The sequence below is a fragment of the Oryctolagus cuniculus genome, chromosome Y, assembly GCF_051225735.1.
Source record: "Oryctolagus cuniculus isolate XC-2025 breed Fujian yellow rabbit chromosome Y, ASM5122573v1, whole genome shotgun sequence".
NCBI lineage: Eukaryota > Metazoa > Chordata > Mammalia > Lagomorpha > Leporidae > Oryctolagus > Oryctolagus cuniculus.
In genome coordinates, this window is record NC_142889.1 from 29473573 (window position 1) to 29500207 (window position 26635).

The following is a 26635-nucleotide window of genomic DNA, read 5'->3' on the forward strand; positions in this document are numbered from 1 at the left end:
GGTGCAGGGCCCAAGCACTTGGGCCATCCTCCACTGCACTTCCAGGTCACAGCAGAGAGATGGACTGGAAGAGGAGCAACTGGGACAGAATCCAGTGCCCCAACTGGGACTAGAACCCGGGGTGCCAGCACCACAGGCAGAGGTTTAGCCTATTGAACTATGGCGCCGGCCTATGGTGACTTTTTTAAGAACAAAAACCGTGTTCCACTTACTGGTTCTGTGATAAAATTATCACTATGTAAATAGCATTGTCAGCAGACTTTGCAAATTAACAAACAAATCTTGGCTATCAACTGAACACATCTTCTTCATACCAAAAGACACCTGAAGTTTAAAACAATCTCTTTTATTTCAGAACAAATGCTCCATTTAAATAATATCTGAATAGCCTCTTATCTGGAACAAAACCAAGATTTTCATAAAGTTTCAAAGCAGACTTATTTGATATTTCTGTTTCCAAAGCAACCTCCTCACAGTCTCCTTCAACTATGGCATAAACAGCTTTCTTAAGCAAGTTAGTACCCATGCCATTACTCCTGGGTTTGGAATCCACAGCTAACATGGCTATATAACCTCTGCAGAACATCTTTTTGTGCATATCCAACTTGAAAATGATGACACCTGCACACTCCTCCCCTATGATGGCCAAGAAGCGCAGCTGTGGCCAGCTGTGGATAAAATCTCTATAAGTATAAATGGAGTAGGGTTCGGACAGATCTTTGGTGCTCAGTCTCATCACATCAGGCATCTTCAGCTCAGATTCCTATTGGAACTACCCTATCCTATCATCAGAACCTCCCCTGGCTCAACCTCCCTGCCTGAGGGGCTTCTTAAACTGCAGCCTGAGGTCAGGGACAAAGATAGCAGCCACACCTCCTCCTGCTCCTCCTTGCCCTTGGCCAGTCCAGTCCGTTGTGGGCCACCATGGGATCGCTCGATGCCATTTCTGCTGGGCTGGGGGGTGCAGTTCTTGCATCCCTGGAGCGGGAGCGAGGGGGTCTCTTGCCTGAGGGTACTGAGCTCCTTTTGTCACAGTCACTTTGGAGCTCCTGCCGGGGTGGCCGTGCACACCCTGGACCTTGCTGTTGAGGGTGGTGGCCGCCCTGAGGGGTTGCAGTTCGGGGCTGATCAATCCATGGAGCTGCGGCTGCTGTGGCAGTGGCTGAGGGCAGCGGAGGCACAGATGCCCCTTGGCAGCCCACTGGGTTCCTGCAACCACTTTCAGGCTCCTCTTTGGCTTCCTCATCCTCACTGCAGCAGGTGAGTGTAGTCGGGAAGGGGCAGCAAGGCTGGGCTGCAGCCAGGGCTGGAGGTGCTGGAGGTGGGACGAGGCCACTAGGCCCAGGCAGGACCTCTGCCCTCCCCGCACTGGTCCCCACTGCCGCCACCTCCCTCACCACCAAAGCTCTCACTCAACCCATTTTCAATTGAAAATGCTGTTAGTTGGGGCAGCGCCTTGGCTCACTTGGTTAATCCTCTGCCTGCAGTGCTGGCATCCCATGTGGGTGCAGGTTCTTGTCCTGGTTGCCCTTCTTCCAGTCTAGCTCTCTGCTATGGCCTGGGAAAGCAGTAGAAGATGGCCCAGGTTCTTGGGCCCCTACACTTGCATGGGAGACCAGGAAGAAGCTCCTGGCTCCTGGCTTCAGATTGGTGATGAGAGCTGATCTGATACACTGCCATCTATCAGGGAAGGTGTGTATGTGTGTTACACTGCCATGTATCAGTGAAGGAAGGGTGTGTGTGTGTTACACTGCCATCTATCAGTGAAGGAAGGGTGTGTGTGTATGTTACACTGTTATGTATCAGTGAAGGATGTGTGTGTGTGTTACACTGTCATCTATCAGTGAAGGAAGAGTGTGTGTGTGTGTGTTACACTGCCATCTATCAGTGTAGGAAGGGTGTGTGTATATGTTACACTGTTATGTATCAGTGAAGGAAGGTTTGTGTGTGTGTGTGTGTGTGTGTGTGTGTGGTTGGGTGAGTGAGAGAGAGATACCAGTGAAGGAACAGAGAGGCTAGGTGGTTCCTGACTCAGCCTATAACCTCCTGGACATGAATATGCATGGGAAACCAACCTCAGCGCCCAGCTGGAATCAGAAGGCAGAGGAAGATGTGCCACTACAAGACAATACTTATGTGTCAGACACCATTAGCAGTTCTGAGAGTTTGGAAGAAGAGGAAACAGAAGCCCAAATCAACAAAGCCATTCCAGGATCAGGATCTAACTCTGGGAGTGGATTTGCCATCAAGCAGTAAAGAACAGGCTGACAAAGACCAAGAACACTGGCAAGGCTGTGAATGCTGTGCCATGCCATGTCTCTGAGAAGTGAACAGCTCCACTCCTCTCTGGGATATAAGCCAAGAAGTCAGAAGTTATCAACTTCCTATTCTACTAGTAATTCCTAACCACTTTATCTAACTTCACTCCTCTTTATGTTTTACCTTATTCAGGCAAATCAAAACCACCTTCCAGCCCAATATAAAAACCTAGGAGTCATATTTAAGTATGACTACTCTGTAACATAAAATCACTCACTAATCTTATGATTGAGGTTTTTTTTAATATATTGTGAATACAGTGAGGATCTCAGTTTCTCCACTGTTCCTTCCTGGTTCAAGATACCATCAGCTCTCCCTGGAAAAACTTCTACTATCTCTTAACTGGTATTACCATTTACACTTACCCTCTGCTGTCTAGTCTCAACAATCTATGTGATCTTTTAAAAATCTGACATAAAAATCTCCATGCTTAAAACCTACCAATAGCCCTAATTATATTTCTTAATTTTTTTATTTAATTGAAAAAAATAAAGTTTAATTAAAATATAATCTGCATTTACACACTTTTATGTGCATCATGTATACATACACTTCTATTAAATTTTGTGGAGAATGAAATTCAAAGGTATATTTATTTTTAGAGTTACTATTTGAGAACAAATGATACATGGATTGGCAGAAAGTATGATCTTATTAACCTTGTGTTTCAAGTGTGAACCTTACATAATGATTAAAGAGATGTGTAAATTAATAAATTTTATTCCCCACATCACTACTCTTTACTTCCTTTGCTCCCAAAAAGCAAATGAAAAGTCCTTCATTAATCAAAAGCAAGAAGACAGGGCTTAATAACAATTTAGCTAGAAAAGAAATGCCGGTGGGTAAGTGTCACAGTGGAGCTGAGAGTTTGTATGAAAGCACTTTTGAGAGCATCTACAACAGCTTCAAAAGTGTGATTTTATTGTTTTACTAACATTATCTAAAACAATGTCTACCAGTGATGGGGAAAGGGAAAAGTTACCCTTGGTTTGACTTACAGAGACCTTTCTTTGAAGACTTCCAAGGAGAAGTCACAAATATTTTATCCTCATGCTCCCCTCAGACAACATGGTGATTGGCCCGGCAAGGAGCCAGCAAGTGCTGGAAGAGGGACTACAGAACAGCCTACGAGGACAGAAAAAGCAAGAGGAGAAAGTGGAGAAGCCGGAGAGGAACCTGGCCCAGCCACAACCATTTCCATAGAGATAAAAAATGTCAGCGCTGACAGGGGCGGGAAAAGGTGGCAACTGGTAGGCGGGATGTGGCCATTACCTCCAGCAGAGCTCCTCAGGGTGCACCCTCCTGCTTGGCCCAGCCGTGGGCATGGAGGTGAGTGGCCTGGCCCTCTAAAGGAGGATGGCCGGGTTCCGGCTCTGCACTGGATCCTCGGGGCGGTCAGGGTCCCTCCTCCTGCTTGGCCAGGCCGTGGGCAGAGAGGAGAGTGGCCTCTATGCACTGAGAGCGCTGCCACTGCCTCTTAGCAAAAGAAGGCGCCGGGTTCAGCCTTTGCAGCCGCTTCCCTGTCTGTGCTCCAGGCCCACTACACCCTCTTACACATTACCTCCGAATTTGGCGCCAATGCGGCCTTCAAATAGGGTCCATGTCTGCCATGGGCAGCATGCAGGAGTCTGGGCTCTTGCAGTGAGCGGGAGAAGGGATGGCCTGTGTTGGATGTGGAGTACACCTGGGGTCACGGGGAAGGAAGCTGGTTTTGTCCGCGAAAGGTCGATTCATGGCCCCAGTGCCAGGTGCAGTCAGGGCCTCCACACTGGGAGAAGCCTCCATGTTGCTCTTCCCAGACCCTGGGGCTGGGCGGCTGAGCATGCGATTGGCTGAAGCGCATGCGTTGGTTCATGTGGGAGTTTAGGGTGAACTACAAACGCTCAAACTAGACAGGGTCAACAAATGCAACAGTCAAATTTTCCTCTGGTAGCACTGTTTTCCATATTTTATATGTGAGGTGCCTAAGGTAACACAATATCTGTATGACAAATCCTTAAACTCTCCTTTGTGGTTGTGTACTCTGAAAAAATTACTTTTAATATTAAATATTTCTTCCAAGTGTAGTGTTAAAATTATATATTAATGGGGATTTTTTTGAGACATTACACTTGTGCTAGCTTTTATAATAATAATGCCTTTGTGAGGCTTAGTTTTCTGATTTTTTTATGTAATAGTAGCTACAGCAATGCAGCACTATTACTTTCATTTTACTGAGGTTCTGCAACTGGCCCAGATGTGAAACCTGTCACATGTTATAGGTGCAATAAATGAAAACATGGCTATGAGCTAACCTTGGACAATCATCCATTCAGAGAACCAGCTGTGTCAGTTTACCACATTTGTAACCGTATTCAGTGGACTTTACTTTACAGGTTAGTTTAATATTGAAAATATTGTTAGGGATTCATAACCTTGATTGGCTTGCCCACTTTTGTTCCCCTGAAAAGGATGCACACATACAAATTATGTTCAGTATCAGCACCTAAAGGCCTCTGCCAGCTGAGGTCAGCAATGCTGTGGACCATTTGCTGTTGCTCTCCTGTTTTGACTGGAAGTTTTTTAATGAGAACTTTAAATGGGTCTGTGACACATGATGAGTTTTATGGTAAGAAATACAAATTGAATGGACATATGTGTACTCCTATTAATAAGCATGTGCATTTCTGTTAGCAGCCTTTAAAATGAAAGAGCTCTTGACTAGGAAGATGCCTAAGAACTGCCAGGCTCCTAGAGGATTCTGAAGCACTAAACTTTGAGTGAGGCCTGGCTTGGGCACTTCCAAGCATTACAGGTAATTCTGATGCACAATGATCCCATTCTGAACATACATGACAAAACATAAGACTTGGTTTAGACACTTTTTAATCTTTGAACTTGCCAGGAAATTAAAGGGCTAGGGATAGTGAACTCACTGGAAGTGATGATTTGTCCAGCGATCCTCAGCCTTTTCACCCCCTAACCACATTGGAGTCCTGTGGGATGTGCTTTGTCTCTCTGAGCCCTTAACAGTGCCTTGTGCAGAGTGAGTGTGAATGGACATGAATTCTTCTCCCAAGAACAGTAAATGATGAACTATATATCATTGTCCCTGTGTATACAGATGAACTCAGTTGAAAAATGTTTGGTGACTTCTTTGAATTGGTTTATAACCAGGGATTCCTCATACAATATTCTGTGGTGAGATCTCTTTGTTTTCTCTTCTGTCTCAGTAGTTCCCTGGGAAGATAGTTTTGACAACACTTACCAGGCTGATGTGTGGTCAGTCTGACTGATTTGTCTGTAAACTTGTGAGACAGAAGTGTATTGTAAGATTTTATTTTGTACCTAGCATAGAATAAACATTTACCTTCAGAAAGTTATTTTAAATGTGCATTTAAATAACAAGGTTGAGTCAATGATAATCAAATTTTGATTGAACAGTAGTTCTCAAATTACTGTTTTCAATCCTAGATTTTTACATGTAAAGGTTCTGTTTTGTGAGCATAAATTTTTTTCTTTTTATAATGTAAGTTAATTACTGATAACTTTTGTAATATTACAGATGGGAGAATTATTACCTTCATATGTATCTGTCTACAACTTTATATCAATTGTTCTGTAACAGTTTATGTTTGATTACTATATATAATAATCTCATCAGACTTATGCAATTTGTGAAATTGCATCTGGCTGTAAAATAACTTTAAACCTCAAATATAGGTGATGGTAATTCCATGGTATGCTTTCTTAACTTAGGTAGATTTCATCCTGCTTGAAGTTGTAAGGTCAAGACTATTGAATATATGCACATAATGTGGCTTGCATTAGAATATGTTATTTTCAAATAAAAATTCTTATGATGTTAAAAACTTAAAAATATTTTTGTGAGGCTGATGTTGTGGCATAGTGGGTAAAGCTGCTGCTGCCTGTGACACCAACATCCCATATGAGAATGATTCATGCCCCATCTACTACACTTCCCATCCAGCTTTCAGCCTCTGTCCTGAGAAAAGCAGTAGAAAATGTCCCAAGTGTTTGGGTCCAAGACACCTATATGGGAGACCTGGATGAAGCTCCTGGGTCCTGGTTTCATCCTGGTCTAGTGCTGGCCATGGTGGCCATTTAGGGAGTTAACCAGGGAATGGAAAATCTCCCTGTTTGTCTCCCCCTCACTCTCTGTAACTATGACTTTCAAAATAAATCATACACAATCCTCGCCCTCAGAAACTTCTTAATATAATCCCAATTGTCTATTTTTATTTTGATTGCCTTTGCTTCTGGAGTGGTTCCTAAGAAGTCTTTGCTTATGCCAATGTCTTGTAGCATTTCCCCAGATATTGTCCTCCATTAATTTGATGGTATCCAACTTTTGCCCATTCAATATGATGCTGACTGTGGGCTTGTCATCTGATGGTGTTGAGGAATGTTCCTTCTATACCCAATTTGCTTAAGGTACAAAATTAATGGGGGGCTTTGACACCCCACTTTCATCAATGGATAGATCAACTAGACAAAAAAATCAACAAACAAAGCTTACTACACTATGGACCAAATGTATCTGATATCTATACAGAACATTACATCCTAGAGTTGAATAATATACATTCTTTTCATCAGCACATGTAACTTTCTCTAGATAGACCATATGCTAGGCCATAAAGCAAGTTTCATCAAATTAAAAAAAAAAATTGAAATCATACCATGTATGTTATCTAACCACAATGGAGCAAGACAGGAAATTAACAACTTAAGAATCTCTTAAAAATATTCAAATATATGGAGACTGAACAACATGCTCCTGAATGAAGAGTGGGTCATAATATAAATCAAAAGGAGGAATCAAGGGCCAGCGCCGCTGCTCACTAGGCTAATCCTCCACCTTGCGGCACTGGCACACCGGGTTCTAGTCCCGGTAGGGGTGCTGGATTCTGTGCCGGTTGCCCCTCTTCCAGGCCAGCTCTCTGCTGTGGCCCGGGAGTGCAGTGGAGGATGGCCCAAGTGCTTGGGCCCTGCACCCCATGGGAGACCAGGATGAGTACCTGGCTCCTGCCATCAGATCAGCGTGGTGCGCTGGCCACAGCACGCCGCGGCAGCCATTGGAGGGTGAACCAACGGCAAAGGAAGACCTTTCTCTCTGTCTCTCTCACTGTCCACTCTGCCTGTCAAAAAAAAAAGGAGGAATCAAAATATTCATAGAAAAATGAATATGCAATATAAAACTTAAAGAGATACATCAAAAGCAGTGTTACCAGGGAACTTAGGTACTTTATGAAGTGGGGTCCTGTGGATGGATACACTTGGAAGGTTGTTTCCATGTGACCTTTTCAGTCTTCATGAGAAGCTTGTTGTAAAAGTCTGATCTGTTCCAATTCTTTTTCCTCCTCACCCTGTGATCTTTCTTCCATATAGGCTTAGCTATTAGCATCAGACTCTTACCAGAGGGGTCTGTGTTATGTCATTTGGACATTGGGTATCCAAAATTGAGTTAAACCTTTTCTTTTCATAAGGTAGCTGCTTTATGTATTTCATTGTAATGAAAGTGCTGTGGGCCGGCACCGCAGCTCAATAGGCTAATCCTCCACTTGTGGCACCAGCACACTGGGTTTTAGTCCCGGTTGGGAACCAGATTCTGTCCCGGTTGCCCCTCTTCCAGGCCAGCTCTCTGCTCTGGCCAGGGAGTGTAGTGGAGGATGGCCCAAGTGCTTGGGCCCTGAAACCGCATGGGAGACCAGGAGAAGCACCTGGCTCCTGCTTTTGGATCAGCGCAGTGCACCAGCAGCACCGCAGTGGCCATTGGAGGGTGAACCAATGGCAAAGGAAGACCTCTCTGTCTCTCTCTCTCACTGTCCACTCTGCCTGTCAAAAAAATTTTTTTAAAAAAGAAAGTGCAGTGCATTTATACTTTTGAAAAATTGAGACATTCATTTATTTCTTTAGTATTTCCTTTTCATTTTTTTTAGATTTTTATTTTATTGGACAGAATCATAAACAGTGAGAGAGAGACAGAGAGAAAGGTCTTCCTTCCATTGGTTCACTCCCCAAATGGCTGTAATGGACAGAGCTGCACTGATCCAAAGCCAGGAACCAGATGCTTCCTCCTGGTTTCCCATGCAGGTACAGGGGCCCAAGCACCTGGGCCATCCTCCACTGCTTTCCCAGGCCACAGAAGAGAGATGAACTGGAAGAGGAGCAACTAGGACTAGAACTAGCACCCATATGGGATGCTAGTGCCACAGACAGAGGAATAGATAGTCTAGTGCACCACTCCAATGTTTTATTCTCAAAAAAAGTGTGATATAGCAAGTAGCTCTGAGATTCCAGCTTCCCAATTTTTCACCAAGACTGTCAGTGCAAATTTGCTATTTCATGGATGTATTAATTGATCCTTACAAATTAAACATAATATTTTCTTTCAAATAATTTCCTGCTTAATCCACAAAACGTATGTATACACATTTCTAACATTTTTCTTGCCTAATTTTCTTTTTTTAAACTTTTATTTAATGAATGTAAATTTCCAAAGTACAGCTTATGGATTACAATGGCTTCCCCCACCTTACCTTCCCTCCCACCCACAACCCTCCCCTTTCCCACTCCCTCTCCCCTTCCATTCACATCAAGATTCATTTTTGATTCTCTTTATATACAGAAGATCAGTTTAGTATATATTAAGAAAATATTTCAACAGTTTGCACCCACATAGAAACACAAAGTGAAAAATACTATTTGACTACTAGTTATAACATTAAATCACAATGTACAGCACATTATGGACAGAGATCCTACATGAGGAGTAAGTACACAGTGACTCCTGTTGTTGACTTAACAAATTGACACTCTTGTTTATGGCGTCAGTAATCTCCCTAGGCTCTAGTCATGAGTTGCCAAGGCTATGGAGGCCTTTTGAGTTCACCAACTGTGATCATATTTAGACAAGGTCATAGTCAAAGTGGCAGTTCTCTCCTCCCTTCAGAGAAAGGTACTGCCTTCTTTGATGACCCGTTCTTTCCACTGGGATCTCACTTGCAGAGATCTTTCATTTAGGTCATTTTTTTGCCAGAGTGTCTTGGCTTTCCATGCCTAAAATACTCTCATGGGCTCTTCAGCCAGATCCAAATGCCTTAAGGGCTGATTCTGAGGCCAGAGTGCTATTTAGGACATCCGCCATTCTATGAGTATGCTGTGTATCCTGCTTCCCATGTTGGATTGTTCTCTCCCTTTTTTATTCTATCGGTTAGTATTTTCAGACACTAGTCTTTTTTATGTGATCCCTTTGACTCTTAGTCCTATCATTACAATCAATTGTGAACAGAAATTGATCACTGGGACTAGTGAGATGGCATTGGTACATGCCACCTTGATGGGATTGAATTGGAGTCCCCTAGTATGTTTCTAAGTCTACCATTTGGGGCAAGTCAGCTTGAGCATGTCTCAAATTGTACATCTCTTCCCTCTCTTATTCCCACTCTTATATTTAACATGGATCACTTTTCAGTTAAATTTCAACACTTAAGAATAACTGTGTATTAATTACAGAATTCAACCAATATTATTAAGTAGAACAAACAAAAAATTCTTAATGTGAATATACAGGATGACAATCATTCAAAGTTATCTTTGTCACTGATTTTGTAGATGAGATATCAAACACATATATCCTTTGGTGGCTTAAAGTGTTTCTGAAGTGAAGGTCCACACAATGTAACAGGAAAGGAATTTGAAAAGGTGTGAGTAAAGAGAAACTAAGGGGTATCCTTATTCATTATCAAGTCAAAAATAAAATCTACTTTTTAAAGTTGTTCAAAACATTTCTATGTCATACAGAGTTAGAAATTAGGCCTTGACCATATCATTTGCATATTTCATGTCAATGGTACCACTTCTCTGGGCCTTAGTTTCATCATGTAAAAATAAATTATACCTAAAGTTTCTATCTTTATAATTTAATTGTTTATTACTTGCTTGTTGTCCTCTGCTAAGCAAGATGTTGCCACTCTACCTTGGATAAAAAAAAGTTATCTTTAAAACTAATATTTGTTACTATGCACAATATTGTGAAAGGTTATTAAATAATATTTAAGGATGAATAGAGCCAAGTAAAGAGTACTCTGAGAAGTAGAAAACTAAATTGGAAATAGAAAAGTGGAAAGAAGATGTTGAAATCATCTCCTGGTAGAGAAATTTTTGAAAATGTATTAATTATGTGGCAAATATTTTTGTTCACAATAGTGAGTCTGCATATTTGATACATGTGGAACAACTCAACACAGAAAACCTTCAAATTCTGCCCTCAAGTATTCCATATAATTTACCACCTTGGTGTATCTTAAGGAAACAGTGAAAGATAATTCTACCAGGTCCATTGAATGTTATGGAATAAATCAAAAGCATCCATCCTGTGTGTTCATGGAGAATTCATGGATAATTTACCCCATATGACTTTGATCAGGTAACCATACCAAAATTTACCCTTATATAAAATGAAGTAATAGTAGTCCCTGATACTCTGAAAATTCCAGGAGACAACACACAATAAAAGAGAGCCAATACTAGTGTTCTATATTTTGTATATAATTTACAATATGTGCATTGCAAGCATTGATGAATCCACTAACCAAATTACAAATTTAAATGTTACTATACTTTGGAAACCTTTTCCTACCTCTCTGTTACAATTCTTCCCCAGTGGAAGTCACTCTCTTTGATTTTATGATAATCATTCTTTAAGTGGGTTGTTCTCTCCTGCACAGGGAGGCAGCCTGTCAGGTTTCCTCCACCCAACTATAAACATTCTTTAAGTGATATTGTTTAATATTTTTTGATTTTGCATTTTGTTTATGAAAAAATCACATGGTGCCAAATCCAACTTCCTTCCATAATATACTTTTTAGGATTCATCAGAGTAGACATATGTCTTGTTGATCCACTTTCACTGTGCAGTCTTTACTACGTGAATATGTGCTGATTAGTTTGTTCACTCTAACAATGGTGACATTTTGGGCTGTTTCCATGGTTTTTTGATATCATAAAAACACTGTTATGCATATCCTTATCCATGACTTCTCTGTACCTAACCCAGATTATTGCTAGATTTCTAACTAGAAGTGGAATTGCTCTGATTCATGTAAAGCATCTGTTCACTAACTGATCTCCACCTCTTTGATTTTGACCTCACTCATCCCATTGACTTTAATATCAACTCTGGATATCCCAGAGAACCATCACTAGACTGATCAGTCCTTATTACCATTTCTCATCCCAAACACACACACACACACACACACACACACACACACACACACACATTGAAATAAAAGGCACAATGATATTAGAGAACATATTTTAAAGCTGATTGTGTGAGGGTGAGAAAATCTCACTGCAATGCCTAGTGCTTCAAAGTAACACACCTCTGTGAAAAATGGTGTCTTCTAACTCTACTTTTGTAGGACCCTAGTGTCCTCTTTACCTGACACATTTCATTTTAAGTTACTGAAGCAAAAATGTTCTCTACACTTTAGGAATTCTTTTTGTCATCTATATCTAGATTGTGGGCCTAAAGTAAAAGACAATAATTTTTCAAATGGCAAAATTTTGGATAAGCTCTTTTCTTTGAGCCTAACAGCATCCATATGCATAGTTCTTGATGATACACACCCTTTTTAGCTCATAAAACCCAACAAACTCTCAGTACCTAAGCCAGCATCAACATTTCCTTTACTAATTTATTGTAAATATTACATGGGTTGTGCCTGAATTCCTGGTTTTTTTGAAAAATTATATTGATAAATGCTCTTGGACTTTTAAATAATTACAGAAATGCACTGGGAAAATTACAGCAATTTTACTCTATACAAAGGTAAACAAATCATGTCAAACACTGCTTTCAGCTTTAATTTCTGCACAAAAATATAAAATAGAAGTGTTTCTATGGCTACATTGGATATTCTATTATAAAGGTATTTATTTTTGGAAGGATAGGATGTTAGAAATGGAGAAACAGAAAGATACAGAGGGAGAGGTAGAGAGAGAAAGAGAGGGAAGAACAGAGAGAGGAGAGAGGAGAGAGGGGAGAGGGGAGAGAGAGAGAGAGAGAGAGAGAGAGAGAGAGAGAGAAGCTTTTCAGTTTCATTCTCCAAATGCCCTGAAGAGCTGCAGCTGGAGCTGGGCCAGGCCAAAGCCAAGAAGAAGCAACTTCATCCAGGTCTCCTATGTAGATGGCAGCAACCCATGTACTTGGGCCAGTATCTGCTTCTCACAATAAATTATCAGGAACCTGGATTGATGTGTGCATTCTAAGTGTCAGCTTAACCTACTGTGCTATAACACTTACCTTAAGATAACAACTATTTTGCAGATAACAATACATAATAAGGAACAAAATGAGCCAGGTAATACTAGCTGGAATAGTGCATCCACAATTAACAGCCAAGTGTTATTATGCCCTCTCACAGTTATTTATTTAAATTATATTATCTTTCCTTATTTTCTCTAGTTTTCGGACTACTATCTCTTAAGCTAAAGGAAATTTGTTTTAGGAAACATCTTGAAAACTACTTTCTCTAGACATGTGTTTATTGCAAAAAAGAAAATTACAAAAGTGAATTCATGAGCAAATAAACATAACTGCTATTTTTATTTAGATTAATTTTAATTAAGTGTCTTTTAATTCAACTGATAGAAGGAACAGCAAACATCATTTTAGAAACTTTAAAATAGTATTATAGTCTACAAGCTATCTATATTACTTGATAAATCTTTCTCATAGTTATATTCCTGAAGTAATACTAGGATTGTGTTGAAGCTAAAGGGGTACACACACTGGGAAGTCTTTTCCTTAATATCAGAGAGACTTCATGCCTCATTTGTGGGAGACTAAAGTACCATAAGGAACAACCTGGGTAGGAGATGAGGGGCTTGACTGATGACAATTTTGCTTACTAAACAAAATAAAAAGGATATATTGTTTCTCTTCAGTTAAGAATAAACCTACATATATGGAAAATTGATCCAATGGGCTTATCGAAATCATTGGTATTTTTCCTATGTAATAAAGCTCCCTAAATTACTTGATCTGTGGCTAATATGGTAATCTGAGAGTGTAAAAGTGACATGATCTTGATAATGTGACTTACATTCCCTATATTCTTAGCTCATGGCTACACATTAGCTGCTGTATGACCAACACACTGTGTTTCAGGAAGGAATAAGGAAAATGATTTTGCAGCATAAGCTTCCTCCATTATAATGAACATTCCAAGGAAATTATCTCAATGACTTCCATTTTCACCTTAGTTTTTCAAGAGAATACATCACAACAGAGATTTTTGTTCAAATACTTTGAACTACAGTAATAGTTAAACAGGATGTGCTAACAGATACCTTGCAAGTCATGTTGACACACAGAAACAAATATAACAAAATTATCATAATTAAATCCGTGTGCTGTATTTAAAAATAAAAAATACAAAAATGAGTTAAAAATAAAAATCAAATATTAACATACTTGAAGGTATTACAATGGAAATTAACATAAAGTCATAGGGCTAATATCTGATTATAAATGGAAAATAAATGTGTTTGAAAACATACAAACTGAAACAAAGCAAAAAATCAAAATAGATAATGAAAATAAAAATCATTATACTATAGTGTGCATAGTTTTAAGCAAAAATAATTTTCCCATATACAGAGGTGGTGAATTTGGGAGGTTGACAAAGGAATGTGGTGTGATGGGGTTAAGATGCATTAACTTTAATATTCTAATGATTGAAACATTTTTATTTATTTTTAAGCTCTTAATATAGTGAAAAATATCTTCCTTGCTGTTCAATCATGTAAGTATTAACCCTTAAAGGCAGTGCATGATATCACTTCAGTCTCCACTTTCAGAGATATTCCACCCATTTAACCTATACTTTATTGCCTTTTTTCAGAACCAACAATAGAAGAATAAAGTTACTGGTCTGAATTTTGTTATGGTGTCCAACTGATAAATCTTGAATATAATACTGTAAAAGTGCTTTTGTAACTTTGTAAAATCACATGCTGTTACATTTTATATACCATTCTTATTGTTTGAAACATACATTTCCTCTTTTGCTGATTTTATCTTTCTATTTTTACTTACTACAAGGTAGAGGTCCCTGCCTGGCCCCTTCCCAGATTGGCAGGAAGAAAAATGGCATCGGCCGGCGCCGTGGCTCAATAGGCTAATCCTCCACCTTACGGCGCCGGCACACCGGGTTCTAGTCCCGGTCGGGGCGCCGGATTCTGTCCCGGTTGCCCCTCTTCCAGGCCAGCTCTCTGCTATGGCCAGGGAGTGCAGTGGAGGATGGCCCAGGTGCTTGGGCCCTGCACCCCATGGGAGACCAGGAAAAGCACCTGGATCCTGGCTCCTGCCATCGGATCAGCGCGGTGCGCCGGCTGCAGCGGCGGCCATTGGAGGGTGAACCAACGGCAAAGGAAGACCTTTCTCTCTCTGTCTCTCTCTCACTGTCCACTCTGCCTGTCAAAAAAAAAAAAAAAAAAAAAAAAAAAAAAAAAAGAAAAATGGCATCATGGCAGTAGGGAGTGTAGTAACTGTGGGTATGGAAGGAAACACAGGTCTAACATTAGCTGTGAGGAAACAGCATGGAACACATTCCATGACAAGTGTGCATGTTTCTGTGTCTACCCCATGTGGTCCACGGTGTCCTTCCCTGCTGGCCACGTGTTCCAGATCTTGTTGTGGGATGGAAGAGGGAGATGCAGGGATTCTGAGACAGAGGGGCAGCAAGAGGCAGGGGCTGATGGAGGCCTTCAGACAGCTGGGGTGGGCCATACACTCAAATGTGAGGAAACTAGGAGAGTTCCCTTAGGGCTTTGCCCCAATGTTCCCTGAATATTCAACAAGACTGCTCCTCACCACTGAGCCTCTGAGTCTGAGGAGAGAGAGGGTTGCTGGCTGGGTCTCTCAGAGAGTCTGGCATTTGACAGTGTTTCATGTCAAAAATAAATAATTTACTAAAAAGCAGCTTGCCACACCCATGGTGAGCAAAGCCTCATGGTGGAAAGGGGATGTCCAGCCAGCTGGGATGGTTAATACCTGTTCTCTCTCCTCCCAGCCCACCAGGTGCAGCTGTCAGACCCAACAGGCCTGTGATAACAGCTGTCAGATGAGCTTCAGGTAGCAGAGAGCAGGGTGGAATGTTGATGATGAGGGAATCTCCTGATGTGATTTTATGTAAAGGATGACAGTGGCATGTGCTGAGTTCCAGAACATGGGCAGCAACAGCAATATGGTATAAATAGTTCCAAGTCCCCAAAGCAGAGACATGGCTGGATGTCTGGGTTCCTCCAGTTAAACATGGACAGCTGCTGTGCAGCAGGCAGGTCAGGGCCTTCATCTGGTTTACAGCGCTGTCAGTCTGTTGAAGGCAGAGGCACTTAGCTCCATAGTGCATTGTGTCAGGATGGACAAGAGTGGGCTCTGTAGATGGCAGGGCTGCTCATAGTAAATTGGATAGTGATTGCCTAGTGGGTACTGGATCCACCACCACCACTGTTTGAGGAGACTAGGACAATCACTGTGCTCCTTATTCAGCCTGTTTAAGAGGCAGTGTCACTGACAATCCCTGCATTGGCAAAAAGAATCAGGTCCTTGTGGCCTATGAATGGAGCTGCCACCAGTGGCACCAGTCAGGTAGTGGGTAGAGCACATGCCAGCCATGGCCATCTCATTACTGAGGTTTCAGGAGCTGTCCAAGTTCCATATGGTCTCACATGTGATTCATAATGGGAACCAGGTAGTGTTAAGGCCTCTATGCCTGTGTATCAAAAAACTGGGTTTTTCAAATCCAGGAAGTTCAGTGATTTAGAGCCCATCTTGTCCTGACCATAATATTGATGTCTGTATTTGGGGTCCTGTTGGCAATAAACAGATATGTTGCTGAAAGCAAATCTCCAGCCTTGGCAAATTGTGATCACTGTTTCAGGTACCAGAAATGGTAGCAGTGTGTTAAGGGACCTGTCACAGCCATGCAGAGCCACATGGTCGTAATGGAGCCAATAAAAGCAACATCAAACAAGAAGGTCAGATCTCTGAATGAAGCATGTGGAGTTGTATGAGTTCTCCCTGTGAGAATCTCTCTTTGGCTTCTTTTTTTTTTAAGATTACTTTACTTATTTGAAAGGCAGAGTTGAGGGAGAGAGAGGGAGAGAAAGAGAGAGAGAGAGAGAGAGAGAGAGAGAGAGAGAGAGAGAATCTTCAACCCATTGCTTCACTCCCCAAATGAACTCAATGCCTGTAGCTGGGCCTATCTGAAGCCGGGAGCCAGGAGCTTTTTCCATGTCTCTCATGTAGGTGCAGGAGTCCAAGAATCTAGACCAATGTCTTCTGCTTTCCTAGGCCATTTGCAGGGAGCTGGATCAGAAGTGGAGCAACCAGGACTCCAGCCAGCACCCATATGGGATGCAGGCACTGCAGGTGGTGGCTTTACCCACTATGCAAAGGCACTGGCCCATCTCTTTGGATTTTGAGAGATGCCTCTGCCAGCATCTAACTTCCTGCCACTGCCCCTGAAACACACACCAGCCACTGACTGACATCCCAGTGCACATGCCACCACCCCAACTGCCATCTTAAATCCCAGCATAGGCCTCGTGGCCACATGAGTAATGCAGCAGCTTGGATGTTCTGTATTTATTGAATGGTGCCCTAATAAAATTAGGACATTGCATGTAATCACTTTGATATGGATCTCAGAAACTGCAGTACACTTGGGTTAGACAGATACAAACTACATTTCTTGGGGAGACAGTTGTGTCAGAGAGGGCCTTCATGGTGGACCTCAATAATTTATATTCTCCTCCACAATATCTAAGAGTTTCTGATTCCTGTATCATTTCTAATCTGTCATGCTGTGGTATTTGGAATCCCAGTTTACTTTTTTCTCCTTTTTCATCCTTCTATTGTTTCCATCATCCAAATATTCTATAGTAAGAAGGTACTGCTTTTATTTTCATGAAACATATATCAATATGTTTATAATGTGAATATAAATTCTGTTTGTTTTATTAATATAATGGGAGCAGATCTTACACATTCCATAGGTACAGTTCCATGAAGACAACCACACTTCCCCTTACTCCTCTGCTCCCCCAACCCTCTCTCATCCTCCCCCAAACTCCTCCCACCCTGCTCCCTTCTTCAATTCTTGCAGACATAATTTTAATCCAGTGTATATTCAAAGACATAATTTGCCACTAATTAATTATAACATTCAACAAGTAAATTATTAATTATAATATCCAACAAGAAATATAAACACTAGCTAAAATGACAATCTCAGTTTTCTTTCATGTGTGTTTATTTTCTTGTGGGTAAAATTAGACCTGCTCCCATTAAGATATATTTATATTTATTTACTTTGATTTGTTGTCTATATTCTTCCTTGACTTTTCTATCTGATCATTCAGTACTAACTTTCTTTTTAAATGTCCGTGTCTTCAAATTATTGTCTAAATCTAGAAAGAACTGTCACCTCTCATTGTGTTTTATTTTTAGAAATTCTTCATGCTTATTTTCCCCATGAACTTTAAAATCACCTTATAGAAAATACACACCACATATGACAATCACCCTCTTCTCATTAGTGATTGAGCATGCAAAAAGCAGAAAAGATTAATTCACTAAATGTCCCTCAGTGTCCTAATCATCTCCATTTTTCTTTAAAATCATCAGAAGCAATTCCAGCATTACTAGCCAACTCCTTCAGACCAGCTCTGTACCCTTTGCTTTCAATGATTTCCCACCTGGCAGAAACTGTGGAAGATTTTCACCTTGCAGCCTTACACAGTCACACAAACCAGTTCCTTACTGTCAGCATCCTTCTATGCACCACACACACACATACACACACACACACACACACAGTGGTTCTGTTCCTCTGTTCCTCTCTCCCTTCAAACTTTTCCATTTCCCTTTTTTTTATTTTGCCTGGCATTAATATTTACCTTTGCTCCCATAGATTTTCTGCTGCTGCTTTGTTTTATTCTAAGCATTTATATCTTTCTTTCCATCATAGTTTCTCATTATTGTTTCTACTTATGAAGAGTAGTGTTTGAAAAATATTTATATTCAACCAGCAAAATTATCTTTTTGTGCTATTTGTTTATATACAGTTCTTTTAGAATTTCAAGTTTATCAGCATACTATCTAAAATTAATGTAGTTTTGTCTCATTTTCACTGTTACATAACTTTCTACTTGTCATATTACCTACTACCTTCATCACAATATAACCATGTGCTCTCTTGATATTAAATGGATACTTTCCAGGGGCCACTTCCTACAGTGCCAGCATCCCACATGGGTGCCAGTTAGTGAGTCAGCTGTTCTATCTCTGATCCACCTCCCTGCTAGTGGCCTGGGAAAATCAGCAGGATATGGCCTAAGTGACTTGGTCCCTGCTACCCACATGAGAATGGAAAGAAGCTCCTGACTCCTGGTTTTGGCCTTGCACAGCACTGGCTGCTGTGGCAACCTGGGTAGTGACCAGCACATGGAAGATACTTCTCTCTGTGTCTTCCTCTCTCTCCTTCTCTCTCTATAACTGACTTTTAAATAAATAAATCTTTTTTAAAAGGGCAGTTTCCATAGAGATTTTATTCACATATTCATTTTTCATTTGAGAAGCGGAATCTTGCATTCACTGGCTCACTGCCAATGATGGGCCAGGACAGAGCCAAGAGTCAGGGAATTGATCTGGGTCTCTGAGTTGTCAGGGACACAAGTGCCAGAGTCATCTGCTGCTTCCCATGTTGTGCACTAGCAGAAAGCTGGAGTGAGATGCAGAATCGTGACTCAAAGCCACGCACTCTGATGTGGGATGCAGAGTTCCCAAAGCAGTTCCCCACTGCACTCTGAAAGGAATAGTTTCCAATTTTTCATATAACATAAAGTAACAATTTTCATCATGTTTTGCATCATTTTTCTATATTTCCCAAATCATCATTGTCCCGGAAAATTTCATTGATCTATAAGGGGTTTCAAAATATGTCTCAAGAGTGGTTATTTTGAAGTAGCTGTTTAAGCCTCCACATCAGAGACCAAAATCCCATATCAGAGGGCCTGGTGTAAGTCCCAGTGATTGTGGCCTTCTGACCCAGCTTCCCTCTAATGTCCCTAGGAAGCAGAAGGTATAGCATGTATGTTTAGGTTCCTACCACCTCCCTGGGAAACTGGGATGGAGTTCTTGGCTCCTGGCTTTGTTCTGGCTTAATCCTAACTGTTGTGGGAATTTGGAGTGAGAAATTCATTCTCTCTCTCTCAAATAATTAAAACATTTGGAAATACAATGGATGTAAAATACTTACAGAAATTTGACATAGAAACAAAAGCCGTAGGATTTTGACATAGAAAAAATACAAAATAATACATTTATCTGATTTTGTCCTTATACCATATTCTCTCCTTCAGGTGAGTAACTATGTCAATTAAAAAAAAAGGCCTTAAAAGTTGTTGTAAAATGTAAGTGCATTGGAGGAAGAGGATGGGTAGAAAGTAGAGACCTGCAGGAACATGGGGCCTTGTATAGCAGGGCCTTGTATAGACAGAGAGCAGTGCATACCTGGTCACATGAAATACCTGTCCAAGATCTTTTCACCTGTGCCTTAGGGAGGCCTCAAGACCCCCACCTCTTGAGATTTTTACTATTCAGTGGGTTGAGGAGGCTGGCCCTGGCCCTCCTGTATATAAAGTGCACCATTGTGACAGAGCTGGTTCTATAATGTCACTGTTGTCCAACACCCCTCCACATTCCACTGCAATTAGAGGCCACTGATTTTTAGATAACTCACTATTGACTTGGAGTTGAGACCTTCTTTCTTCATTTCCTTCTGAGTTGGGGACATTCACTTTGAGGTGGGTGGCCTTGATTTCTCCTTGCTGCTGCAGAAAGTGATGTTGGCTGTGCCCTTAGTGGTGCCCAATAGATGCTGAGTATGTATATAGTTGTTTCTCTCCCTGTAGGGTGGGATCAAATTTCCCCTTGATATGGGTCTGTGGAGGGATATAATGACTATGGTGCAATTATTCAGGTTTCCAAAGCCTGCTGTGTTTCCTTGGTGTAGTGTGAAGGAATCATTACAATATAAGATGGAGGTGTCTTCTAACTTGATGCAAGCTTCCAAAACATCTTTATGTTGGTTTAAAAGGTGGATGTGCAGGTGTCTGACTGTGTTATGTTCCTGTTTGTCTTGAAATCTTAAGGAAGTTCTTGGTAATTTTAAAACCTGCTGCAAGGTGTTTTGTGGGAAGTCAGAAGATGAACTACAATTATTTAGGTGACTGGGAGAGCATTGGAACTTCCTATCTCAGACAAGCTGTGGTTACCCTGAAAATGATCTAGGAAAGTTTGAGGGACGACCATATACCCATGGGAGAAACTGAGCACTAATGTAGCAGTGTCAGGATTTTGTGTCCCAAGTCAGTGTTGTAAAGGGGAAAAGACAGGAATCAGAAGGTCTCCTGGGAAACTTATATACATCAACAGTGGTTAAATACCAGTAATTATGTTGGATGATATTGACAAGTAGTGGTTCAAAGATAGTTAAAAAAGAAGAAAAGCAATAGCTTAACAGCTATTAAGCCATATACACATAATTCATGTGTACATAGCCAAAAATGTTAAGTTTCCCACTAGCCCAACTCAACCTCACACTTGTCACATGAGGCAATGAGCTGGTAGACCAAAGGGGCATCAGGATAAACAGGTAATTCCTTCCCTAATCATCACTATTCAAAACAAGAAGGCATTTGTTCTGCCTAGCTACTTCTTTAGAGGAACATTTCATTTTATGAGCTTGTGCTCTGCATGCTGCCCTTGTGAGATAGTAAGTATGTTGCACTCAGAAAAGATCCAATAAAGAGGGAGGATTGTTCTAAGTGTCTTGCAGACTGAACCATTTGTTAAAGTGAGACCCCTATTAACAGAAAAAAAAAAAGCCTCATATACCACAATAAGATTCTATGGCAGGATCTGGAAATGCAATGTGAAGGTTGTCCTAATCCGACTTGACTTCCATTAATGGAATTATTAAGTAAAATTTTGTTAAAAATGATAAATTCAGAAAATTTTAAGTAGTGCAGGACACCAGATTGGTGTAAAATGGGACTGAACAAAGGCAGCTGAGACATGTGGTCTCACTGACACAGTTGATAGTGAAACCTACAGGGAACCCACATATTTGAACTGATGAGAAGGAAAGAAGGACAACAAGCTAAATGATCTTTTATTTAATTGAGAACTTGAACTCAAAACCACATATTCATAATTATTAAATCCATTTATCCAATAAACTGGAAAATCTAGAAGAAATGGATGTATTTCAAGACACATACAGTCTACCATATTGTAGTCATGAAGACAAAAACCTAAACAGACCAATAATCAAGATAGCAATGGAATCAGTAATAAAGATCCTCACAGCAAAGAAAAGCCCAGGACTGGATGGCTTCACTGCTGAACTCCACAAGTAATTTTTTTTAATTTATTTATTTATTTTTTTGACAGGCAGAGTTAGACAGTGAGAGAGAGAGACAGAGAGAAAGGTCTTCCTTTTTCCATTGGTTCACCCCCCAAGTGGCCCCTATGGCTGGCACATTGTGGCTGGCGCACTGTGCTGATCCAAAGCCAGGAGCCAGGTGCTTCCTCCTGGTCTCTCACATGGGTTCAGGGCCCAAGGACATGGGCCATCCTCCACTGCACTCCGGGCCAAAGCAGAGAGCTGGACTGGAAGAGGAGCAACTGGGACAGGACCAGTGCTTCAAGCAGGACTAGAGCCCGGGGTGCTGGTGCCACAGGTAGAGGATTAGCCTAGTGAGCTGTGGCACTGGCCCACCAGTCCTTTAAAAAAGGAAAAATTCTAATTATTCTCCAATTATTTAAAATAATTGAAAGGGGTGAATTCCTCCCAAACTCCTTCTATGAGGCCAGCATCACTTTAATTCAATAACCTGAAAAAAATATAGAAAGAGAACTACAGACCAATGTCCCTTATGAACATAGACACAAAAACTCTCAACAAAATACTAGCTAATTGAATCCTACAACACATCAGAAAGATGATTCACCAGGACCATATAGGAGTTATCCCTGGTATGTAAGGATGGTGCAACATAGGCAAATCAGTAAATGTGACACATCATATCAACAAATTGAAGCATAAAAGCCATATTATTATCTCAAAAGATGCAGAGAAAGCATTTGATACATACAACATCCTTTCATGATATAAATATTAAGCAAATTGGGTATGTAAGGAGCATTACTCAGCACAATCAAGGCAATAGATAACAAACACACAACCAGTATCATATTCAATGGATGAAAGTTGGAAGCATTTGCACTGAAATCTGCAACTAGATAAAGATGCCTGCCCACTTTCACCATTGCTATTCAATATAGTCATGGAAGTTTTTGGCAGAACCATTAGGCAAGAAAAAACCCACAGCTTCAATATATTAAAGGAAGAGAAACCCAGTGCTCCAGAATGCCTGGGGGAAGGGGAGAGGGATATCATGAGGTTGAAGGAGCTGGCCGGTGCCCCAGGAGAAGCCCTGGGAAACAGCTCTAATTAAGAAGGCACACTGAGGTGTAATCTCATCCAGAGCTTAAACATGGCCCTGACTGATCTTAAGTGTGTGGGGACCTGCAAGGAAGGGCCAGATGGACTACCTATCCCAGATCAATCTTCAGGGGCTGGACTTGTGAGGAAAATGAGTGGAGGAGGAGAGCAGGTTCCCAGTTTGCAGGCTATGGCCAAAGTCCCCAGTAACACTGAATCAGTGGCAGGAATGTGGAGGGGGCCCCTCTTGAAATATTGGTGGCTACAGTCTCTTATGATCTCTGACACTGGGGGGCTCAGTCTTTTCCTTGGAAGCCTTCTTCCTCCTTCTCTTCCTCCTGAGGCATCTCAAGCTGGAGCCTGGAGCCTGAGGCATACCGGGGGGCCTGTGTTGGAGCAGGTGTTGTTCTCTACCTCTGTGGGGACAGGCCACTCCCCTGTATGGTGGCTGTGGCCTTTTCCACTTTGAGGTCTTCTACCTCTTTGGAACTTTAGGGAGTCCTCCAGCAGGTCCCCTGCTCTCCTCTTCAGTGTCCCTTTCTCTTTTTCTAGGCATGGTGGGTGTGTGTTTGCATAACTGCTTGTGTGTGAAATGCAATCCCTCCCTACTCTGTAGGAGCCTCTTCCTCCACCCAGGCCAGCTCCCACTCCTCCTCCCCTGGAAATGATTGATATGAATAGTCTGCCTAATTTTGTTCTCTGGAACAAAAACCACTTTTTAATTTTTGAGACCATTTTTACTATGGGCAAAGCATAATCCTGTAATTTACTGTGGTAATCTCACACAGAGATGAGATAAGGAGAAAATTCTAAGGTTTCTGTCTAGTTATCACTTTTACTGATTAGTCAAGACATCAGGACAATGCTTTTAGATTCTCAGGCTTGCTCAGTTACACTCAGCATTTTTACCTCATTTTAACATCTCTTGTTCCTTACCTTTTCTTTATTATAAGGGATAGAAACTATAGAATACAAAAAATATGGAATACACACAATGATAATAGAAAAGTTTCAAGTCAAGATTCATTAATTTCTTCACCATTGTTCTTCTGAGACTATTTTTCTCCAGTCAGAATGTTTGCTTCAATATTTGCTTGAGTAAAAATGTGCCAGCTATGACACATTTCAATTTTTATTTGAAATTGCATATATATAAATACACTTTCACATATGATGTCTATAGGTGTTAATGAATACTGATTATACACATATACTGACGGCAGTACAAAATTCAGATTCCTCAACTAATACAGTGAAGCCAGACACAGATAAGTCAGCTATTCTCTCACTTTAGATCCTTTGGAGATTATATATTTTGTTGTCTTTAGTTTCAAAAAGTGAAACTACGGCTAAGTATGGTTTACCTTGAAAATGGTTTGCAGCTTTTAATGGATCTATGAGTTGATGATTGTTGACTTTTGAAAGTTTTGGAAAATTTTCAATGATTTTCTGCTTCAACATTGTTTCTGTTTCTTGTTTCTCCTTTTTAATCCTTTCCACTTGGGCCTACAATTTAAAAATGTCAGCAGTTTCTCTGTGACTTATTTAATTCATACATCATTGTCATTTTTCATCTTTTATTTTCTCCCCATTTTAAGACTGAATATTTTATTCTCTCTTGGATTTGGCTTTCTATAAACAGATTATGCGTCCATGTGTTCAGCAAAAAACATCGACAGAAAATACATTTTTAAATTTACATGTAGAGCTTCCTCCTCTGCCTCCTCCTCCTGTGGCTGCAGCCTCCGCTGGGCTGAGGAGACGGGCATCCACAATGGCGGCGGCAGTGGCCACAGCACAACCAGCCCCCACCCCCAGTCCTGTCCTGCTGGGGAGCGCCGGGAATGGCCATCCCGCCCCAAGGCCAGAGCTGGGCAAGTGGATGTCACTGGAAGATGGCGCCCTCGGGCCCACGCAGCATCAGGCGGTGGTACCGGCGTGTGTTGTGGTGGGTGCTGTCCTGGATCCCAGCGGTGTTCATCAGCCTCCTCCAGGGCTGGTCCTACTATGCCTCCACCATCCAGCTTTGCCTAGTTTCCATGGAAAACACTGGTGAACAAGTTGTGTGCTTGTTGGCTTATCATCTACTTTTTGCGATGTTTGTCAGGTCTTACTGCAAAACTATATATTACCAATGGATCCTTCCAAAGAATTCCATCTCTCTTATGCAGAGAAAGAATTGTTGGAGAGAGAGCCAAGAGGACAACCCCATCAGGAAGTTCTTAGGTGAGCAGCCAAGGATCTTCCCATTTATACCAGGACCATGACTGGAGCCATCCGCTACTGTGACAGATGCCAACTTATAAAACCAGATCACTGCCATCACTGTTCCATCTGCGATCAATGTATTTTGAAGATGGATCATCATTGCCCATGGGTGAACAATTGTGTGGGAATTTCAGATTATAAATTCTTCCTCCTTTTCCTGGCTTATTATCTGCTGTACTGCCTTTTTATCACTGCTACAGACTTACAGTATGTTGTCAAATTTTGGACAAGGGGTCTACCAGATACTCAAGCCAAGTTCCATATGCTGTTTCTATTCTTTGCTGCAGCTAGTTTTCTGTCAGCTTATCTTCTCTATTTGGCTATCATTGTTGGCTAGTCAGCAAAAATAAATCTACATTAGAGGCATTCAGGAGTCCAGTATCTCGACATGGAACCAATAAGAATGGATTCAGCTTAGGTCTCAGTAAAAATAATGAGACAAGTTTTTGGTGATGAGAAGAAGTACTGGTTGTTACCCATTTTTTCACATCTGTCTGATGGCTGTTCCTTCCCAACTTGCCTTGTTAACCAGGATCCTGAACAACCATCTACTCCTGCAGGACTGAATTCAACAGCTAAAAATCCTGAAAACCATCACTTCCTGCAAATCCATAGAGAGAATTCCAGAGCCACCTTCTCACTGACTCGCAGTCTTGGACAGAAAGCAACATAAGCCCTGGAAGAGGCAAAGCTCCTATGAGCAATCCTGTATTAACCATGGAGAATGAGACTTAATCCTCAAGCAAAGTAAATTCATGCTTTATTAAAGTATCAATGCTGTACGTGGATGAAAGGCTCCCATGTGAAGGCACCGTTTGGATATCCAGAATATGAGTTAATTGTCTGCAAGTTGTTACTTAAAACATAACACACTTTGGATCCAATATACAGAAACAGAGATTCTTATTAAATATTAAAATGTTTTATTGTATATGAATCAAAGAAGAAATATCTTCTATTGAAAACTCAGCCTAAATTTATGAGCCAGTTTTCACCTAAATAATGTGGGTAACACAGTTTATTACTTAAAAACTTCATTGATTATCTGATTTTTATTTCAAAAATTGAGACTGTTAAGATATTGTTTCAGATTTAAAGGATTTCATGTCACATTATAAGGTACTTGATTTGTAAAATCTATTAGTTACTGTTAAGAAGGTAGGGGAAATAAACCAGACTTCTTTTACTTTTCCTTCTGATAGGAAATGAACCTCAGACGTAGTGACCTGTCATAACTATGACTTCATTACAAAGTCCAAATGGCCTGTACTTGAAGATCACCATCCATTTTTATCAGACTTTAATTACTTCTAGACTTTGCTCCCCATTAGAAAATAAGTATGAACATTGAAGCTGGAGCTTTCTGAGCAAGCAAATGGCTAGAACACATTTCTGAGAATGAATCCAATGTTCTTAGAAAATAATTCTAAATCAGAAACACCTTTCATCTTTCCTGATTT

The 26635-nt window shown here is 40.9% G+C and overlaps 2 pseudogenes; one reads left to right on the forward strand and one right to left on the reverse strand.

Moving 5' to 3' along the window:
* Positions 1 to 346: 346 nt before the first annotated feature.
* Positions 347 to 24368, reverse strand: LOC149119456 (N-alpha-acetyltransferase 30 pseudogene; annotated as a pseudogene).
* Positions 24369 to 24931: 563 nt separating this feature from the next.
* Positions 24932 to 25910, forward strand: LOC149119457 (palmitoyltransferase ZDHHC2 pseudogene; annotated as a pseudogene).
* The last annotated feature ends 725 nt before the right edge of the window (positions 25911 to 26635 follow it).